This window comes from Sus scrofa, chromosome 2, assembly GCF_054392235.1.
Source record: "Sus scrofa isolate SSC_HxYL_T2T_F1_AM1 chromosome 2, Sscrofa_HxYL_maternal_Yorkshire_Landrace_v2.0, whole genome shotgun sequence".
NCBI classification, from domain to species: Eukaryota; Metazoa; Chordata; class Mammalia; order Artiodactyla; family Suidae; genus Sus; species Sus scrofa.
The window spans coordinates 142,224,368-142,234,087 of NC_139384.1; positions in this window are offsets into that span (position 1 = coordinate 142,224,368).

Sequence of the window (9,720 nt, forward strand, 5' to 3'; positions counted from 1 at the left end):
GAGGCAAATCCGACTAGGAATCATGAGGTTGCGGGTTCTATCCCCTTCGTCGCTCAGTGGGTTAAGGATACAGCGTTGCCATGAGCTGTGGTGTAGCTCGCAGATGTGGCTCAGATCTGGCATGGCTGTGGCTCTGGCATAGGCCAGCAGCAATAGCTCTGATTAGACCCTTAGCCTGAGAACCTCCATATGCTGCAGGTGTGACCTAAAAAGACAAAAGACAAAAAAAAAAAAAAAAAAAAAAAAAAAAAAAAAAAGAGGGAAAGCTGTCGATCATTTTAGGCTAGACTTGAAACTAACATATTTTCTTTCTGCAATACTTCCTTGGCCTCAGCAGTCAAAGGTTAACTTGGATTCAAAGGAAAGGGTCGTTGTGCCCAGTTTCAAAGAAGTCACAGCGTTTGTGGCCATCTTTAATAAGCCACGTTCAGTCACAGTGAGCTTAGGATAACACTGGCATGTCTGTACATAGATGTTCACTTGCTAGTAAAACAAATAACATCAACAGTCCTTACTCAAAGCTGGCAACATGAATTAATATAGTCAGTCTCATGATAACATTAATCTCTTGCCTGTCAATTAGTTAGACAAATTCCTATTAGCACTGCCAATGCACAAGACACTGGCATTGTGCTGATTGCTATGGAATAAAAATGTGAACGCAACATTCCTACTCTTAAAGAGCCAAGAATCTGTTTGAAGGTAATAAGGCTCAAACAATCACCAGAAAGGAAGAGATGTGATTTTATAGGGACATCGAATCCCAGTGCCATTCAAGAGTATGTGCAGGAAAACGTTTATTAAAATAATGTAATATTCATACATAATAATAAGTGTAAAGCCCATCTAACTTTTTATATGCTTCATTTTTAGTATTCGAAGGCATTTAGCTATGGCAATACAATTTAATAATTGACCACACAATGTTAAGACTGGGTATTGGTTTTATTTTAAAACATTTCATTTATCCTTAAAATTAAAGCCTCTAGAGGAAACAAAAAAGCCATGATTTATAAAGCATGGCATTAATATAGGTGGACTTATAAATACGGAAGTGCAAATGTATTATCTTAAGAGTTAGAGGCACGTGTGTGCTAGACCCATTAAATCCTAGAGTTCTCACAGGAGTCTCTTTGTGTCTCTCTCTCTCTCTCTCACACACACACGGCACATTGTAGGCATTTCAGCTATTACTTTGACTTATGATTATCACTATATTAAAAATGGTATACATCAAAAATAAGAGGTTGGAAAAGCCAAGGTTGTCTACAGTGAGAAACAATTGGTCTCATTCTATAGCTAATAGCTCCAGAGGAAGAAATGCACCCTCTAATTAGCATTAACTCTAACTCTGTAAAGAATTGTGAGTCCTCCCTCCACCAAGAAATGCAACAAAAATTGGAAAACTGCAGAAGATGTGACTAGATGCAAAAAGAAAGGGGACCCAACCACATGAACTATATAGCTCAAGAGAGTTGAAGTTGCAAGCCAGGATCTCAAAAGTCAGCAAAAAGTAATTGTTCATTCTGAAATCCAGAAATCCCCCTTCCCTGATAAATCTTCAAGCGTCATCATGTTGCTTAACCCAAACAAGTCTAAGTAAACGTGTTACAGTGTGGGTAGGAGGAGGTGGGGCAATGCTCCTCTCCTGTCACGTATAAGGAGTGGGCAAGTCAGGACAGGACAGACGGGGAACTTGCAACAGAGATCTGTCAGTCCAGTGGGGAGTGTAGAGCTTAGGTGGTTTAGACATTGAGACATGATAATTTGTCTTTTATTGTGGAGGGGAATGTCTGGTCACATGCCATACTATTGAACTCTTAAAATCTTAACTGATGTGCTGCACCCTTGAAATGTTGTATGATTTATTTCCCATCTTGTAGAATGTGTCTGGAATCCCCCAGTATACATGCTTCTTCTTGAAATTGACTTTAAAAAATATACAGTGTATGGAATACTAACTGCCTTTTAGAAAAGATTCCTGCAAGGAATCCCTTAGCATCTGTACTTCCTTCTCATGGATGGGAACTTTGTCCAAGAGCTATATCTAGGTTGACAAATAGAAGGTTTTCATTCTGGCCAGCCCAGTGTGCAGGTCAAGATCAAGGTTTCTGTTATAGACCATGGCCAAGGTCGAGGGCCACCGAGACCGTTTCTGCCATAAACATTGAATGCGTTTAAACATGGGACCAGGGTTAAACAACTGTTGGAATTACTGCCATTGAGCCAAATGTAAATGCCACACATTTTGACAATATAAAAACAGTAATAAGTCCCACAGAGAAAAACAAATACCATATGAGAATCACTTATATATGAAATCTTCGAAAATAAACCTCAGAGATACAGAGAGAACAGGCAGGAGTGGGTGGGGATGGAGGAAAGGGGGAAAAATGGTACAACCTTTCAGGTATAAAATAAGTCCCGGGAATGGACTGCATGTTGGCTATAGTTAATAATATGGTATTGCAAATTTAAAAGTCGCGGAAGAGCGTGAATCTTAAAATTCTCACCATAAGAGAAAAATTCTGTAACTATATATGGTGAAGAATGTTAATTAGACATTGTGGCGATTTCACAATATACACAAATATCCATTCATTATATCATATACTTGAAACTAATACACTGTTTATGTCAATTACACCTCAATAAAAAATATGCTCTCTAGTAAGTGAGGTGAGATGTGTCTGTGAGCCCCAACAAGCAGCAATCCATTTTAAAAGTGATGGATCTGGGGTCAGACATGAACACAGCCACAGCACACTGTATGGACAAGCACTGTATGGGGGCGACAGTTAAACCTGTGACTTGGTGCTGTAGTAGGGCGATCTCTCAAACACTATTACTCTGAAGGCAAATGAGGTTAAAATAACATCAGTGACGTCCTGTGATCTTTGAGTGTCCAGGAGGGAAGGTGTTACTCTCCACAACAGGTTCATTCCCTTTCTCAGGCAGTTCTGCAAGAGGAATCCTATTCCTCCAAGGACAGCGCTGATACATACTTAGGTAACTCTGTCGAAGTCACTTAGAGCTAAAAAGTATGAAATTCAGGGACATGAGCGAAGAATGAAAATTACCCCTGTATATATTATCTAACATATGCAGAAATCAATTCATCAAAGACCAAAAGACAAAATCTGCTTACCTTTAGAAAGAAGTTAACTTGGGGATTACAGAATAGCAAAATTAATCCTAAAAGTATGTATTGTGTATTAAGAGGAAATTTTGCACATGGTGAAGTAATTTTACAATGCAATTAATTATTTTTAAGAGAAACTGGTAGTCTCAGTTTTTATGAATTTTACTTTTTCCGTTGTTTCATTCAATGTTGATTTAATTCAAAGGCGTTTAATTTCAAAGATTAGTTATCAAGTTTCCTTTTCTCTTCCACTATACATGTTTGGTCAACTAAGTGATATAGTAGCAGCACAGGGATCTATGTGTGATAGGGTCACTTTGCTGTACAATAGAGATTGAAGAAACATTGTAAATCAATTATAATTAAAAATGTAGTCATTTAATAACAATTTTTTATCATGCCACAAGATGGCAGCACAAGCAAGGGTGCCTTTTAAGAAAATCACATTTGTATTAGTGCATAGTTTTAATGTGTCCTTTGGTTTTTGCATATGTAAAGAACATTTCAAAGGTGATATTCCACCTTCTATAATGTAACCAGTTTACCTTATTGCTTATTTTAGTGTTCATTTTCTAAAGTTCAAGAGCAATGTGTATTTTTTACCCTATAACGCAGAATCTAAATTTGTTCTTTTATAAATTAAATACCTGGTGAAAAATCTATTTACTTGTAGGCGGGTGGGAGAAAACAGGATCCCCCATCACAAATCTTATTTGGTCTCTCTTCTGCCTTACTGACTTAGAGGAGAAAACATCTCAAACGGCTGTTCTCTCTGAAAAGTGGTTCCTCCAGATTTCATGGGGCTCTAATTTCCTCTGGTCTCTGTTCAGTTGAGTTCAGTGAGGTTTTCTCTGACTATTCTGTGAAAAATAATGACACAATAGGGCCTCTTCCTTCAGTGGCACTCCTTTCCCCCTTGATGCTGTTTTATTGTTAAAGTCTACATTTATCATCACCCAGGCTACGATGCATTTTCTTGTATATTTGCTTGTCTTTCCCCCAATAAGACATAAGCTTCCCAGGGATAGGATTTTGTTAGTTTCATTCATTGCAGTATCCACAGCTCCTCAATCAGTTCCAGCACATGGTGGGTGTTGAAGAAGCAGATGCTGAAGGGGTTGCCATGGAAGCTGGAATAACCACATACAGCATGATGGTAGGTTTATTTAAACAGGACAGGGGCTATAAATGAGAGAATCTAAAACTAAAGAGGTAGAAGTTTCATTTCTTTTCTACCCACTGATGAGGCGGCTTGTGCTATTTTTCAGACTTAGTGGGTCTCAGGTTTCTATTTGGTCAATACAGATGATAAAGCTATTTTTACTCACATCCCAGTGTAGGTGTGCATCTTCAAACATGTGGTGAGTCCCAAACACATCTCCACCTAGGACTTCCCCCTCCACTCTCAATGCCATTCATGTCCCTATTTGAAGGTCTCACAGGCTTCTCAGACCTACTCTGTCTAAAACTGAACTCCTGGCAATTCTGTCTTTCTAGTGGTTTAGGTCAGAAACATTGGTTGTGGGGTTCCCGTCATGGCTCAGCAGAAACGAATCTGACTAGCATCCATGAGGATGAAGGTTGAATTCCTGGCCTCGCTCAGTGGGTTAAGGATCCGGTGTTACCATGAGCTGTGGTGTAGGTTGAAGACCTGGCTCAGATAGAGCCGGCTGTGGCTGTGGTGTAGGCCAGCGGCTACAGCTCCAATTCGACCCCTAGCCTGGGAACATCCATATGCCACGGGTGTGGCCCTAAAAAATAAAACAAAAAATAATAACAACAAAAACAACCTTGTTTTTTTTTTTTTCTTGCCTCCTTCTTTCTCCCACATCCTAACTTCTAGTTTATCTTTTTACGCTGTTAGCTCCATTGCCTTGAGAGATCCAAACTCTGACCACTTTTCTCCATCTTCTCTACTGTCAGCTGGGTCCAAAATATCCATTCTTGGAGAAGATAAGTGCAATAGCTTCCTACCTGGTGTCCTGGTTCTGCTTTATCCCACGAGTTTATTTTTAACCCCGACATCCAAGGTGACTGTTAAAATGTATGTTCCTATTACTCTTCTGCTCCCAAACACCAATGGTTTCCCATCTCACTTCAGACTGGTTACACCAGCGGTACTGAGTTTCAATACCTCTAACTTTTGCACCTCCTCCTTACTCCTCTGATCTCACCTCATATCAGTTTTCCCCACCACCCCTCCTGCTCTCTCTCCTCTAAGCCACTGGCTCTTCTCTGACATGCCAGGCTCTTTGCTGTTCCTTAAACATGCCACCCAGACTCCTCCAGCAGGTTGTTTGTACCTGCCTGGAACACTCTTTCTTTAGATATATGCTGTGCCTGGACCCTCACCTCTTTCCAGTTGATGCTCAATTTTTATTTATTTTATTTTTTGCTTTTTAGGGTTGCACCTGCAGGATATGGAAGTTTTCAGACTAGGAGTCCAATCAGATCTACAGCTACCAGCCTACGCCATAGCTACAGCAATGGGGGATCAGAGCTGCACTTGCAAACTACACCACAGCTCATGGCAATGCCAGATCCCCAACCCACTGAGTGAGGCCAAAGATTGAAGGCACATCCTCAGTCAGATTTGTTTCCACTGCGCCACAACAAGAACTCCATCAATTTTTTAAATTAAAGTTAGTTGATTTATAATGCGTCATCAAGTTCTGTTGTACAGGATAGTAATCCAATCACACACATTTCCCTGTGCTTTACAGCAGAGCCCCACTGCCCATCCATTCCGCAGAACAGTTTTCATCCCAAAAAACCCCCGAATGCCTGTCTATCCCATTCCCTCCCCCTTCCCCCCTGGGAACCCCAAGTCTACTCTCCTTAACCATGACCTGTTTCTGTTTTTTTAGATTGGATTATCTGTTCCATATTTTAGATTCTGCAAATGGGTGATATCATATGATATTTATCTTTTTCTTTCTGGATTACCTCACTCAGTGTGAGAATCTCTAGTTCCATCCATATTGGTGCAGGTGGCATTATTTTGTCTTTTTTATGGCTCAGTAATATTCTGTTATATATATGTACCACGTCTTCTTAATCCATTCATCTGTAGATGGACATTTAGGTTGTTTCCATGTCTTGGCTATTGTAAATAGTTCTGCTGTTAACATAGGGGTGCATGTATCTTTTTCAGTGAAAGTTTTGTTTGGATATATGCCTAGGAACGGGATTGCTGGATCATATGGTAGTTCTTTGTTTAGTTTTCTGAGGTACATCCATACTGTTTTCCATAGTGGTTGTACCAATTTACATTCCCACCAATAGTGAAGGAGGGTAGCCTTTTCTTCACATCCTCTCCAGCATTTGTTATTTGTTGACTTTGTTAATGATGGTCATTCTGATTGGTGTGAATTGGTACTTCATTTGCATTTCCCTAGTAATTAGCAATGTTGAGCATTTTTTTCATGTGCTTGTTGGCCATCTGTATATCTTCTTTGGAGAAATGTCTCTTTAGGTCTTCTGCCCATTTTTCAATTGAGTTGTTTGGATTTTTATTGTTGAGTTGCATGAAATAGTTGCATATTTTGGAGATTAGGCCCTTGTCTGGTTTATCATGTACAAAGATTTTCTCCCCTTGTGTGTATTATCATTTCCTTTTTTTTTTTTTTTTTACCAGTTTCCTTTGCTGTACAAAAGCTTTTGAGTTTAATTAGGTTCCATTGGTTTATTTATTATTCTAGGAGGTGGATCACAGAGATTGTTGCCATGATTTATGTCAAAGAGCATTCTCCCTATGTTTTCCTATAGGATTTTTATAGTATCCGACCTTATATTTAGGTCTTTAATCCTTTTTGGCTTTATTTTTGTGTATGATGTTAGGTAGTATTCTATTTTCATTCCTTTACCAGTAATTTTCCAGTTTTCCCAGCACTGTTTGTTGAAGAGACTGTCTTTCTTCCACTGTATGTTCTTGCCTCCTTTGTCATAAATTAGTTGACCATAGATGCTTGGGTTTATTTCTAGGCTTTCTATCCTGTTCCATTGATCTATATTTCTGTTTTTGTACCAATACCATATTATTTTGATGACTATAGCTTTGCAGTATTATCTAAAGTCAGGAAGCTTGATTCCTCCATTTTTATTCTTCTTTTTCAATATTGCTTTGGCTATTTGGAGTCTCTTGTTTTCCATACAAATTTTTAAATATTCTATTCTCATTCTGTGAAGAATGTTCTTGGTAATTTGATAGGGATTTCGCTGAATCTGTAGTTTGCCTTGGGTAGCATAGTCATTTTGTTGATTCTTCCAATCCAAGAGAATGGTATATCTTTCCACCTGTTTGTGTTATCTTTGATTTATTTCATAAATGTCTTATAGTTTTCAGAGTATAGATTTTTGTCTCTTTAGGTAGGTTTATTCCTAGATATTTTTTTCATTGTGATTATAAATGGGATGGTTTTTTCTGATTTCTCTTTCTGATCTTTCATTGTTAGTATATAGAAATGCAATTGATTTCTGTATTAATTTTGTAGCATGCACCTTTGCCAAATTAATTGATGAGTTCCCTTTTTACATTTTCACAGGGGCCATCTCTGCTCATCCTATTAAGTTTTAATCACCCAAAACCACTATCCCTGTTTCCTGTTTCATTTTCCTATAATTCATGCTACTGTTATCTAACATGGTGTTATTTGCTTGTTAGTTTTTCTCATTGTCTTCCTTTCTCTACTGGAAGATAAGCTCCGTAAAGGGAAATTGTCACTTTTGTTTTAACAGACCACTTGTGATAAAGGAAAAGGCTGACATTCCTCTACTTCCCTCATCTGCCAAGAGTAACCACAAAACAAACATTTGAATCCCCAGGTACGGTTACACATAATATTTTGTTATAATTAATCATGTATGTATAGGTCTTCCTTGTTAGATATGAGCCACTTGAGGTAGTTTGTTTTGTTTCATTCCTATTTATATCCCTAGAAAGGTACCTGGATATATTTACATTCAGTAAATATTTTAACTGAAAGGGACCACATAAAAACACATATATTCATAATGAATGGCTAGAATGAAGCAGTGATATTAACAAACACACCAGAACTTATGCATTTAATAGAATTTTTTTCTTATCTTCAAAAAAATCTCTCCTTGTTACCAAGTCCATGCTCAGACTGCTTGCAGCGTATCAGGTCAATAAATCAAGAGAGGAGTTGTCAGGGCAAGAAAGAGTGACTTTATTTGGAAAGCCAGCAGACCAAGAAGATGGTAGACTAGTGTCCCAAAGAATCATCCTGCCTGAGTTAGAATCCAGGCTTCTTTTATGCTAAAAGAGGAGGGAGTAAAGTCAAACATTCCATGGTTCTGGTCAGCCTCCAGAGAGGATGCGTTAATGTCTTCCTTGCTGCCATCATTCAGAGGTGGGCCTGGTCAAGATGTTTCCTGTGAGCTAAACAAACTAGCTTAATGCTCATTACCCGGGAGGCAGTGTTCCTGGAAATGGGCCATTTTGTGTAATTTAAGCTTCCGGCTAACATCCCTTCAGTGATTAACTTGTTATAAAATACGAAGTTTCTTCCCTCTTGCAATTTGGGAGTCAGAAGTGTACTCATGATTTGCCTTTGGGGGGCAAACTTTTCCTTTGTAGTTGCCTTCAAGTCGGAACCAGTTTTTTAAAAGGTATTATCAATAATGTCAAATCATCCTTTGAAGGTAGATTTATTTTAGGGACAACTCAATTGGCAGCTAAATTTAGTGCGTAAAGTGGTCATTATTTGGAGTCCAAAATGAGTGGTAGGGATAATAGATTTATTTTCTCTCATGTAACTTGTAAACTGGCTCTGATTATAAATGTTAAAGAGGGGAGTTCGTGTTGTGGTGCAGCAGAAATGAATCCGACTAGGAACCATGAGGTTGCAGGTTTGATCCCTGGTCTTGCTCAGTGCATTGAGGATCCAATGTTGCCGTGAGCTGTGGTATAGGATGCAGTGCAGCTCGGATCTGGCCTTGATGTGGCTGTGGCTATGGCGTAGGCCGGCAGCTGTAGCTCCAATTAGACTCCTAGCCTGGGACCCTCCATATGCCACCAGTGCAGCCCAAAAAGCAAATAAATAAATAAATAAATTTTAAAAAGATATTTCAATGATGACTTGCTAGTCTTTCAGTTAAACCACATGACAAACAAATGTTACTTGGAAGTATAATATCTACTTTTGCTTTCTTAAAAAAAGTTGGGAACAATATTTCAGATGCATTTTTGAAACAATCTTATTTTGTCCAAAGAGTCAAAGTGAGATGGTAGCAGGCACTATTAGATACTTATGCAATATCAGTGGAAGACATACTGAAAACAATACAGAATAGAAAAGTAATCTTGTTAAAATCTTTGTTGCGGTCTGAAGATGTGAATTGACCACATATCCAAGTCATTTCCTGCTGGCAGATCTTTCCTGAGTGGTCATAGATGAGAAACTAGTGGCTATTATGTATTGAATATTTTTTGGACTTATTTAACCAAGAGACCTCACATTACTTTGCTAGATCCCTGTACTTGAACTTCCTATCTTGATACTCATTCATTCAACAGATAAAAAGGGTCTGATTGGAGCAAAACATCTTGTTAG